The following is a 12637-nucleotide window of genomic DNA, read 5'->3' on the forward strand; positions in this document are numbered from 1 at the left end:
ACATATTAGGGAACTCATCTTGTAATAATTTTCCAGCAAGTGCATAATTTGATGCATTATCAGTTACCACTTGAAAAACATGCTTGTCACCAACGATTTCAACAACTTCTTTAAGCAACTTGAAAAGGTTTTCCCCTGTCTTTACTATCTCAGAGGCATCCATTGATTTTAAGAAAACAGTGGACAATCGACTAAAAGGTTTATTGGAGTGCATTTACTTGTATCTTTCCAACCATCAGCCATAATCGTGCAACCTGTATCTGCCCAAAAACTTCGAAAACTTTCCACAAACAATTGCACTTCCTTTACGCTAGCCCTTAATAAATGAGTGCGAATGTCAATATATGTAGGGGGCTTATATCTAGGACCAATTGCAGCCACTGCGTCTAGCACAAGCTGAAAATAGTACGAGTTTATAGCATTAAATGGGATGCAAGCATCATACATCCAAGTAGCAACAACAAAATCCGCTTGTTGTTTTACTTTTTTGCTCGCAAGCGCACTTATAATAGATGGTTGATAACCAGGAGCAGTTCGAGGTGAAAAATATGAATCTATCCCCATCCTTGGTTGGCTAGATCCCATATGCACCGATGATTTCTTATTACCTGCATTTTTGTTTGCATTTGTGGGCAGAGAAGTTCACGCAGTCATTGGAACTTCTTCAATTTCCTGAACTTCAGTATCATCTTCTTGATGTTGCACATGTATATCAAAGTCATTGACACCAAGCTCATTGTCAGGCTCACTTTCTCTTTGTCACTTCTTTGTAGATGATTCTTTTAACAACTCCTGCATTCTATGTCGAACATCTTGAGTTACTCTTTTACATGGTGCAACTTCCCCTCTTTTCCCGGCAAGATGCTGTTTAAGCCTATTAATTCCTCCACCTGTTATCTTTTCCGACAAACCAAACAGGTTATAGACTTTTTCTTGGTCGCTGGATCCTTCTCTCCCAGTCCATACTCCCAAGCAGGGTCTGTTTTTCCTCTTCCCGTCTCCGTTTCTGACTGTATCGGTGTACCATCCGGTGGTTGCGAACCGGATGATGCCATTTAAATACATCAATACAGATTAACTATGTGGTTTAATGAAACAAATACAATCAAAATTAAGTAAGAAAGAAAACACAATTAACATTAGATAAAGTGAAACATACAGTACAAACAATGGATTTGACACAAGGATCAAATGGTATAATTGTACAATGATTACAATCACATGTTAAAACTATCCAGTATTAGGCAAGCAGGTTGCAAATTGCAATAAAAGTTTCATTGTCATAGTGTCATGCTCCTTTTGTTTGTCTGTCGCAATAAATTGAAGCAAATTACGGTTTATAACGAAAATAAGAACAAATCAGAAAATAAGTTGCAAAAGAAATTAAAATCAGAAAATAAGAACAAAAAAAATCAAAAACGAAAGTAAAATCAAATGGTAAACCATAAACACACGTACCTTAGAAATTAAAATCGATCACGACAATGATTTTGGGTTTTGAGTTTCCTTCATCTAGGTTTAGGTTTCAATTTTAGATAGAGTCTTGAATCTCTTGATCTTCTTCATGATTGATCTTCTTATATGAGTATCCACAACAAATTCTTTGAAAACAAGCAAAAATATAACTTCTCTATTGGAAATTGATGATAATTAATTTCTCTATTTGAATACTGAACCTCCCCAACCCGTTGAGCTTCTCGGAGAGAAGAGAAAAGAAGGTTCGATATATAGGGAAAAAAAGAAGAAAAAAACTGAAAGGGATTAGTAACCGGGTGAACCGGATAAAAACCAGTTGGGTCGATGGTTCTCTGGTCGGACCAGATGGTTCTCTGGTCGGACCAGATGGTTCTCTGGTCGGACCAGACGGTTCGACTGGGTTTCTGTTTTTTTAACATATTAGTCGGTCAAGGGTGAACCAACCCTTTCTTTTTTTCTGGTTCACTGGTTTTCCAGTTGAACCGGCCGGCCCGGGTTTTAAAACATTGGTTCTAATACCCCGCAAGACAAAAAAAACATGTTATATCCAACAATCATTAGAAGCATCATCTTCAAGGATAACAATTTGTTTTGAGTAGTGACCATTTTACTGACCAACCTATTAGGTAGGGCAACCGGTCCATATCCAATGCATGCAGTCAAGACTACCCAGCATTCCTAAAAATCCCCTTTCCTGGTTTTGCTTTAGTATTTCTCTAACATCTGCATCAGTTGGTTTTCATAAAAAAGTTGAACCAAAATGGTTAATCATTGCTTCGCAAAAAAAAATGCAAAATACTTCTATGCATTTGTTTTGCCCATACGAAGATACTCATCGTTAGATCCGGAGGTTTGCGATAGCCTGAAACCCTTAAGGCTGAAGTAACCTTCTGTTTCAGGACTGTGACCTCTAATATTCAATGCATCATACTCATAATTAAATTGAGGTTCTACCTGACACCAAATGCCAGGGTATGCGGTATCGATGTTGGAAATCTTCATCAAAGAGAACACAATCGGGAAGAAAATGATCTAACATCAGCTTCTCGTGGAATTGTTCCATTCGTCGATACGTATATCTTCTTGTGAATACTTCTCTTGGCTCTGGGTGTGTAGGGTATCTGCCCCGATGAATATGAATGCAACACAGTATTGGTCAACTCTTTATCTTCATCTGACTCGTCATCATTTATCGCATCGTCTGAACGAACATTCGTTGTTGTGATTCAATCGATCCACATGAATACGCACCTCTTCATTCCGAATAATCTATTGATTATGAAACTGAAAATACGTAAACCGAGGATTAAGATAAAAAGAAATAAGATGATAGTTAATTGAAAAAATGAGATGCGATTAGTTTGAATTTAACGTTGTGAATATATAAGGTGGGATGGGGAGAGGCCATTATTTCCTAACAGGTGGAATCTCCACCGAACGGTTTTGACTAAACTGAAAGTGGTTTATACTCCACCGCCAACGATATAGTCTCTGCCATTCAATAGAGACTCCATAGCGACGCGGCCGGTTTGCCAGGCCACGTGACATGGCACATGAGTGAATTAGCCGTCCCGATAGGAACTGGCCTAAAAAGAAACTCCAATTGTTCAAGCCGTATCCATTGGACTAGTTCGTGTCATGATCCACTAGCAGTACAATTTTTTTCTTTTTTTTCTTTTTGTAAACACTTAAATCACGAAGGCATCTACGTGTTCACAACCAAAGTTCGTAATCTAGACGGACTCATACTGATGATACATTTGTGCCGATTCCTTGACTCAAAACCCTCGGGTTTATCACAGCCTCATCTAATAACAACGTGCGAGGCGTTTGAGCACGGGACCTGAGTAAAAATAAAGAAGACCAAACATAGAAATAGAGATTCATGGAGTTTTAGACGAACGTAAAGTGCTGAAATGTAAATGAGACTGGGGTTTACGTGGTTCAGCACAAAGGCCTACGTCCACGGGGTTGGTTGTTTCACTATGTATTTGAGAGTTACAAGGATAGTCGAATGACTTTGGAGTTTACATATGTCTATCTTATTGTAAAAGACTTACACTCACAATTATTCTCTCTCCTTCTCTCCCCTTCTCTCCTTGATTTTTCCGGTCCCCTTTACTCTTGGTGGAGAGGGGGTATTTATTGGGTTAGAGTCTGGGACCCATCTCTGAGGACCGTTGAAACCTTATCTTCTTGTGTTTCGTGTCCGTCCCGCGGAGGTCTTCGTTCATCACTTGATCACGCAGGACCATCCTCGTTCGTTCCACGGGTTGATCGACACGTATACTGCTCAGAGTGTTTAATGCGGGTAGTTGAGGCGCCTGCTCGTGTCAGACAAGTGTCTTCTGCCCCTGTCACATCCGTGTCAGCTAACTTTCTCTTCACCGTTGATCTTAGCTCCTTTTGGGGATGGGATAAACTAACTCTTCGAGAGTTATTTGGTGTTCCGCGGTACATCATGTTTTGATGTGTTGGCTTGCATGCTTTCCACGTATCTTCCTATATACACGTGTTTGATGGTGAGATATGTACACACAATTTGCCCCTTTTCTTCGGGCTTGAATGTTTAGTGGGTGCATTGAAGAAAACAGTCGTTGCATATTTTTCCATCTCTCCTAATAACTTCTCCTAGATACTTGGGCACGTCTCTTATTCGTGCATTTAACTGCTCATTTAATGGGCACGCTTCCCATTCCTCCATTAATTTCCTTCTCTTTCTTTCGGGTATATTAAGGAGAGAAAGAGAATTAATTTCAATCTCCCTACAAATTTATTTCATTCTCTGTCAGTCTTCATTCCTTGTTATTCAGCCGTTAAATTCTCTCTGCCTTAGCATTCATTACGCTTGCTTCTTATTTATTTCAGATTTGTCCTTTCTGCTGCTGTTTCTGCTGGTAAGTTTTCTTTTCTTGTTTCCACTGTTTTACGCTGTGTTGATTTGTGAATTTTCTGCTGTTGATCACATCGTAGCTTCCTATTTCTGCTGCTGTCGTCCCTTGTTTGTGATGAAGAACCTTTTTTAATGCTTGCATGCTAGTTTTCCCCTGTTCTTCATCTCAAATCAAGGAGGCAATTGTTTTACTTGTATTGATTAGGGTTTTGAGGTTAGGGTTTTAGGGAATTTCGAGTATGTATGCTAGTTTTAGGGTTTCTATGCTTTCTGAGGTGGATTGTTATTTATGTGGTGATGTCCTTGTGTTTGTTTCTAACTTGTTTATGGTTTATCTTTTCGCAGCCATGTCTGACCGTCCGCGGCTTCCTTATCAATCTCCGGGTGCTGGTCTATCGAGATCCCCTCCGCGCAGAGAGTCTCACAATGATCTTCGTGGTATTAGAGTTTCTTCTTCTGGGGCGAAGGCCTCTTCTCCTAGGGAAGAGGGTCCTTCAAAAAATCCTTCCGGGTCTCGAAGTGCTGTCGATCGTGCGGTGCCTCGTCCTCGTGATGAAGTTAGGAGTACGCAGGCACCTCCTCGTGCTGTCGCTTTTGATGTTCCTCCTCTGCGTTCTGTAGTATCTGAGCAGCATCCTCTGTCGCCCCCTCCTATAATTTCTTTCAAAGGGAAGAATACAAAGGGTGGTGTCCCGAGGGCTGAATCTACTAAAAATCCTTCTTTAAAGAGAAAAGCTTCCGAGGCTTTCATTGGTTCATCCGATCCCACGGAGGAGGATGAGGCTGCTCCGTCGATACGCAACGTTTCGGTCAGCAAGAAAAAAGTAACGTTTAAACATATTGATCTCGAAGTTTTCAAGGAAAAGCATGAGCTTCAAGCCTTCGATGTTCGTTTCTATGCCCCTGAGGATGATATTACTTATGAACTCATCTCAAAGTATCAGTTTGATGAGTTTCACTTGTTGACTACGGTTGGAGCCTTCGAGGCTGGTCTTATGCTGCCGTTGTACAAGTATGGTGACTCCTTTTATTACGATGTGCTTGCTAGTCGTGAAGGATCTTCCACCAATACTCACAGTCGTTCTGTGTCGCAATTATCGGGGAATTATCTCTGTGCACTAAGGGAGTGTTATCTGCGGAGTAAGGGGGAGACAATGATGACGTGTTATGTTCCAAATCCCGTGGAGAGGGAATGGTATACTCCGGAAAACTTCAACAATTCCTTCGGTGACTACGTTAATAGTAGGAATCGTAAACCGTGGAGTGTTAGCCTCCGGAATCTCGCTGCTCCTCGGGGTGAAATTCGTCTGTTAAGTGAGGTTAGCGACGCCAAACTGAAGTATGTTCCAGGCACCGAGGGGTCTAGTCAGCGGAAACTTTTTCCAGCACGTGAGAGGATCAAGCGTGACCATGATTATGAGTGGCACACTACTGTTATTGAAATTGTTGGTCCTTGGGCGTACGGTTGGATTCCTGGTCCGCGCGGTTGGCGTCCTTCTGCGAGTAGCAGGCCACGTGAATCTCCTCCTGCTCGTTATGGAGATTTCTGTCCCTGGCGTTTAAACTTCGAAGGCATGAACTTTCTTATGCCCTCGACGTTGTTGAAGGAGACGAGGAGGAAGGTTCTGGTGCTATACTTCCATCGAAGGGTGTTCCTACTGTCAAGGTACGCGGATTCTAGCCGCGCTTCTCCTCCTTTAAAAGTCCAACTGTTCAGGGAAAAATAACTCTTTTTGTGGAATGTGTTGGTTTTTAGGTGTCGGAGAAGAAAAAGATCAGGCCGAAGCAGTCTTCTACCATTGTGATGGGTGAGGCTAAGGTTCATGAAGAAGTTACCAGTCCGGTAAACGAAGAGTTTGCCGAGGATGAGGAGATTACGGATGGGGAAGAACGTACTGATACTTCCCCTCTTAATGCCGAGGAGGAGGTTCGTGCGGGTTGTGATGATGATGAGGGAAGAAACAATGCCGCGGTAGCTGACGGTGGTGTTATTGGTGATATTTCTGTCCCTTCTGGTGATGCTGCGGAGACTCTCCCCACCCTTTCTCAAGAGTTTTCTTTTGACCGGGTTTATTCCGCAGGAGAATTCTTCGATGATGCTCTCGATTTTCCTGAAGACTTCTCTCTACTTTCCCCCAATGATGATTGGGATGTGCTCGGGGATGCTGGTAAGGAAGACGTTGTTGTTCGAGACGGGGGCGCGGATGATCATGGTGCGCATGTCGATGCCGAAACTTGTGCTGAAGGGGCCATATCGGAGAAGGGGAAGTCGGTGATTGACTCGCCTTCCGCGGATTTCCCTTATTCGCCGACATCTGAGGGTGAAGACGCCATAATGGATTGGCTCAAGAAAAAGAGTCTGATGTTCGTCCCTCATCCTGCTCCGGTGGTTACTGGTGAAAAGGATTCCGATGCGTACACCCGTCGTATGATGGAACTATCTTCCAAGGCGCGGGTATCTGAGGCCTGGGGGAAAAACTTGAGTGTTCCCGAAACTACCCTTGTATCGGAGCCTCCTACTTCTGTTGCGGATATGATGGCCATAGCCGATGGGTACCAATATGGTTTTCCTCAGCAGCGTGTCTTGGAGGTAAGTCTTCGTACATATCTCTTCGTGATGATCGAATCCTTCGGTGAAATAATGTTTGTTGTCTTAATGTGTAGATGATGAGGAGTGAGCATTGTAACCACGTGTTGTATCAGTTCTTTAAAGCAAAATCTTTGAAGCTGGAGGCTAAGCTTCGTCACAGAGAAAAGGAATTATCTGCGGCTGAGGTGGAAATAGAAGAGCTGAAGAAAAGCCTTAAAGAGAAAGAAAGGCTGGGTGAAGCGGAGGCTGGTCTTCGTTCAGAGCTTGCTGCCGTTCGCGCCGAATTAGAGCAGACTCGCGGCCAAGTTTCAGCTTTCACAGGTTTGGTTCTTTTTCCTCTTTTTCTCTCGCCATGTGTCGTAATTCCTCTATTACTTAGTTGTTCTGTCTGAGTCTCCCCACCCTATCTCCAGTGGGTGGCGTCCCCGAGATGATATGGCTTCGAAACGAAAGGGCACGACAGAAATCTCGTATCAAAGAGTTGGTCGAGAAAATTAAGAGCGAAGCCAAAAAGTGGGACGCTCGGGCTGAGGTATGGCGCGCAAGGCATGTTCAGATAGTTGATATGCAGAATCTGTATAATCACGACCGTGCTTTGTTCAATGGTACACTGCTGTGGACACGTGAGAATCTGCGGGAATCCCGTGAGCGTGCTTCGTTGTTGGAGTCTAAGATAAACTTCTGGAAGAGGAATTACGAAAGGCTCGATCCCTCCCTTTTCCAGGAGTTAAGGATAGCATGCTTTATCTAGCCAGGGAAAGGGACGATGCCCGTGCCGAAGTTGGGGCTCTAAGCAAGGCCCTTGCCGCGTCCCGTGCTGAAGTAGCTCGCCATGCTGAGTCTGAGAGAAATCTTGAAGTGTGTATGTATAGACTTAGCAAAGGGGTATCAGAGATAAACAACGAAGTCGACCATCTTCGTCACATGGATTCGATGAAGCAGGTAGAACTAGATGCCTGTCAATTTACTCTCACCAACCTTCAACTAGATTATAAGAAACTATCAGCGGAATATGACCATCTTGATGAAGCGCGAGATGCGGTTGTTAATGAGTATGAAGAGGCTTCGGCTTGTGTCGAAGGTATAACCCTATTTCATCGAGTGTGACTGTGTCTTTTCTGTGCTAACTCCCTGGTGTTGTCTTTTCAGAGCTCGAGGGACAACTCCGTGTTGCAAATGAAAAGTTTGAAAAGGCTCAATCTTCCTTAGCGCGGCAGGAAGAACAGACTAATCACTTCAAGAGTTTGGCGGCATCCCGCGAGGAGGCCGTTGGCCTGCTTCTAACGAAGTGAATCGTCTATCTTCGTTGTTATCCCAAGCCCAGCAGCGGACGACAGTTATTATGCACAAGGCTCGGTGTCAATTGGCTGAGGAGACGAACAAGATGTTGGAGAAGATAGAGCTTGGCCTGAAGACCGAGCATGGCCTCGTGAAGAACTATCCGCGTCGTCCAGTACCTGCTGCCTTGCCTGGATCCTCGGGACCCTCATCTGGTGGGAGCGTCCCTTCAAGTCTTCGGAACAATCCTGCTGATGGGGCGGCATCATCTAAGTAGAGACCGCAGTTTTGTAGAGACCGTGGCATCACTATCCTTCCATTAGATTTTGCTAGTATCATGTAAAAAGAATATTTTTGATGTGTATTTTCCTTGAATTGGTCTTCCGCTTTTTGTAATCATCCTTTATGAAATGGATCTTTTTCTTGATATACCTGCAATGTTGGTTTGTTTTATTTTAAGCATTGTAAGGAAAGACATTACAAATCAAAGTGTTTTAAGTGTTTGGGTGCGATACTGAAGGGAGGTACCTTCGTGATCGTCTTGAGACCTGTCACCCCGCTGGCGAATCCTGGGCCAGAGGATTCCCAGACGGTGGGGGCCGAGGCAACGTTCTAGGATATGGGGTTAAAATATTTACATACACCCATTCCGTCGACCCGTTGCCTTAAGATTGGTTGGGTATCTCTTTCTGCTGGGTGCCTTCCCCCTGGTCTTACACTTATGGACACTGACGGGGGAGCCCTGAGAGATTGTAGATTAAACTTTCCCCAATATTGTCGATAGGTTTAGTTACTTGATTATAGAAAGCTTGTTTGATTGATAGGTTGAGGCCTGCAATTCCTCGTCCAGAGATAGAAACATGTAGAGTGGTCACGCTCCCTTCTTCTTCTGGTACGCTTCACGCAGTTGCAAGGCTGCGTTGCCCTATGGGAAGTATGGTTTGAGCCACTTAGCATTCCAAGGATGCCGGAGGACCTCGCCTTTCAGATTACGAAGGTAGTAGGAACCGCTTCCCGCAATATCGTGTGTATTATAAAAGGTCCTCCCCACGTAGGTGCTAACTTTCCCCATCTCTTCTCTCGTTGATACTGTGGGATTGTTCTCAACACATACTCCCCTCTACAAAATTCCGAAGCTTTACCTTTTTGTTGTACTCCCTTGCAAGTCTTCGTTGGTAATTTTCCATCTTCTGCAATGCTGCTTCCCTTCTTTCTTCTAGGTCGTCCAATCTCTCTAACATCATGTCTGTTGTGAGATTTTTCTCCCACGCTTCGGTCTTTGTGGTTGGCATGAGTATCTCTGTAGGGATGACTGCTTCAGCTCCATAAGTGAGGAGAAACGGGGATTCCCCAGTGGCAGATCTTCGCGTTGTCCTGTATGCCCATAACACATTGTGTAACTGTTCACACCACCGCCCCTTATGTTCGTCTAATTGTTTTTTGAGGATAAGGGCGAGGGTCTTGTTGGTGGCTTCCGCTTGTCCGTTGCTTTGAGGGTATATAGGGGTGGATTTGTTCTTCCTTATTTTGAAAGCATCGAAGAGCATGTCTATGTTTTTCCCTTGTAATTGCTTACCATTATCGGATACGATTTCTGCTGGTATGCCGAACCTGCAGATGATGTTCTGGAATATGAAAGTAAACACATCCACGTCTCTGATCCTGGCTAAGGCTTTAGCTTCCACCCATTTACTGAAGTAGTCCGTGGCTACTATCAAAAATCCTTTTCCCTGATCCTTCGATGAAAGGCCCGACGATATCTATGCCCCATTTTGCGAATGGCCACGGGCTATCTACAGAATTTAACATTGTTGCTGGCGCGTGTATCTTTTTGGCGAAACGCTGACATTCTTCGCATCGTCGGGACATTCTTGCGGCATCCTGTATCATCGTGGGCCAGTAATATCCTTGCGTTTTGGCTTTGTCGGCTAGTGATCTCATACCGCTATGATTCCCTGCGTCCCATAATGGATGTCATTTAGAATTGGTGCCCCTCTTTTCGAGATAAGCAACGTAGTAACGGTCCGAGGAAGGATTTCTTGTACAGGACCCCATCCCGAAGATCATATCTTCCTGCTTTGGAGAGTATTTTCCTAGCCTGTTTATGGTCCGCGGGTAAACTTCCCTTTTCGAGAAACGCATGGATCACCGTTCTCCAATCATCTTCGTTGCTGAAGTCTTCGTCTTGATTTGCTCTTGACAGGATATCTTCTTCGTCAAAATCGTTATGGATGTCCTCTCCTACCTGGTCTTCGTATTTTCTTCCACTGTATCTTGATTGGTAGCGAAGGAGAATTGAGGTGTAATCGAAGGCTCGTATACCCTTGTTATTTTAATAGCTTCGATGCTTTCGTCCTTCAGCATGGATGATATATATGCCAGGGCATCTGCGTGCCTGAGATCCCTTCTGCATAAGTGCCGGAACTTGATGTTCGGAATTTGTGACGCCAATGTTTGGACCAAGGCCATGTAAGCTGAGAGGGTGTCATCGTACACGTTGTACTCGAGCCCTATTTCCGTATGACAAGCTGTGAATCACTTGTTAGTCTTACGTCGGTTACTCCCATCTCTATTATACGGAGGGCATGTACGACTGCCTCGTATTCGACGATGTTGTTGGTATGCTCTTTGAATTCTAACCTGAGTGCCTGTACAATCCTTTCTCCGGTTGGGGTGGTGATGACAATGCCTATTCCTGCTCCTTCCTTATTTTTGGAACCGTCGACGAAGACTTCCCATTGTCTTTGACTCGAGGGTTCGAGGATATCCATTGGATCCTTGCTTTCTTCCTCGGCTTCTGGTATTCCCTTAATCTCATCGTCGTTGTCCAGGGGAAGGTCTGCTAAGAAATCCGCCAAAACTTGGGATTTTCGAGAATGTTGAATTTCATGAATGATGTTGAATTGGTCCAGGTGGGTGTTCCACTTGGCTATTCTGCCCACTTTTCCCGCGCTTTTGAGGACTGCTTCCAGTGGTGCTTTGCATGGGACCCGGACGAAGTGAGTTAGGAAGTAGGTTCTCAGCTTTTGAGTAGCCCATACCAATGCTAGGATAAGCTGTTCGATCTTTGTGTAGTTCCTTTCCGCAGAATTGAGGGTCTTACTGACGTAATAGATAGGTTGTTCTATCTTCGTATTGGTTTTGACCAACACTGCGCTGACTGCGTCTTCGGTTGCTGCTATGTATAATGCCAAAACCTCATCAGGATCCGGCTTCTGCAGGATCGGAATCGAATAAGCTAGGTGTTCTTTGATTTTTTGGAAGGCTTCTTCGCATTCTGCGGTCCATTCAAACTTGCTCCCTTTTTTGAGAATATTGAAGAAATGTCTGCATTTGTCCGAAGATCGGGCAATAAATCTGCCCAAGGCTGCTATGGACCCATTGAGCTTCTGAACTTCTTTTAAATTCTTTGGGGATGGCATTTCTACTATGGCCTGAATCTTCACTGGGTCTACCTCGATGCCCCTTTTTGTTACCAATACCCGAGGAATTTCCCGAGGTGACACCGAAAGTACATTTCTCTGGATTTACTTTCATGCGGTGTTTCCTCATTGCTTCGAAGATGTCTCTCAGATCCTTGTGGTGATCTTTGCGCAGCTTGCTTTTGACGAGCATATCGTCAACGTAGACTTCTAAGGTACTTCCGATCCATGGCCTGAAGATAGCATCGACCATTCTTTGGTATGTTGCCCCTGCGTTTCGAAGTCCGAAAGGCATTCTAGTGTAGCAATAAAGACCATGTGGGTGTAGAACGCTGTGTGTGGCTGATCCTCTTCTGCCAGGGCCACTTGGTTGTAGCCAGAATGTCCATCCATGAATGACAGTTCTTCATATCCTTCTACTGCTTCTACCAGCTGATCTATGCTTGGCAATGGATAGCTATCCTTTGGACATGCTTTGTTGAGGTTAGTGAAATCGATGCATATCCTAACCCCCCCATTTTTCTTAGGAACGACGACCATATTGGAGATCCACGTAGGGTACTTGACCTCCTTGATGAAACCTGCGTCTAGTAGTTTTCGAAGTTCTTTTTCCACTGCCTTATGATATTCCGGCGCAACTTTTCTTATTTTCTGTCTGAAAGGTGGCGTGCCTGGTTTGATGCGCAGCTCGTGTTGGATTATTTTTGGGTCAATCCCAGGCATATCTCCTAATTTCCAGGCGAATACATCTGCGTATTCTTTAAGTAACTTGGTCAGGAATCTTCTCTTTTCGTCCATTATGGTCCCTACTTTGATCATCTTCGGGTTTTCCTCCGTTCCTATGTTGATTTCTTTACGGGCTCTACTGGCGTGAAAACCGGCTTCGGATCCCCGAGGACTGGGACGTTCTTTAATTGCTACTTGGTATGTTTTGTCCCTCGTTGGCTGCTGAAGTACTTGTCTCTGTGTTCCGGACAT

General features: G+C 44.2%; 1 long non-coding RNA gene across 1 annotated transcript; it reads right to left on the reverse strand.

Moving 5' to 3' along the window:
• Positions 1-1111: 1111 nt before the first annotated feature.
• LOC113281288 lies at positions 1112-1712 on the reverse strand. Its single transcript, XR_003326009.1, has 2 exons — positions 1459-1712; positions 1112-1307 (listed from the first exon to the last, which is right to left on the reverse strand). It is a non-coding gene; the product is annotated as an uncharacterized LOC113281288 (long non-coding RNA).
• Between the last annotated feature and the right edge of the window lie 10925 nt (positions 1713-12637).

Source organism: Papaver somniferum, chromosome 5, assembly GCF_003573695.1.
Source record: "Papaver somniferum cultivar HN1 chromosome 5, ASM357369v1, whole genome shotgun sequence".
In the NCBI taxonomy this organism is placed as follows: Eukaryota; Viridiplantae; Streptophyta; class Magnoliopsida; order Ranunculales; family Papaveraceae; genus Papaver; species Papaver somniferum.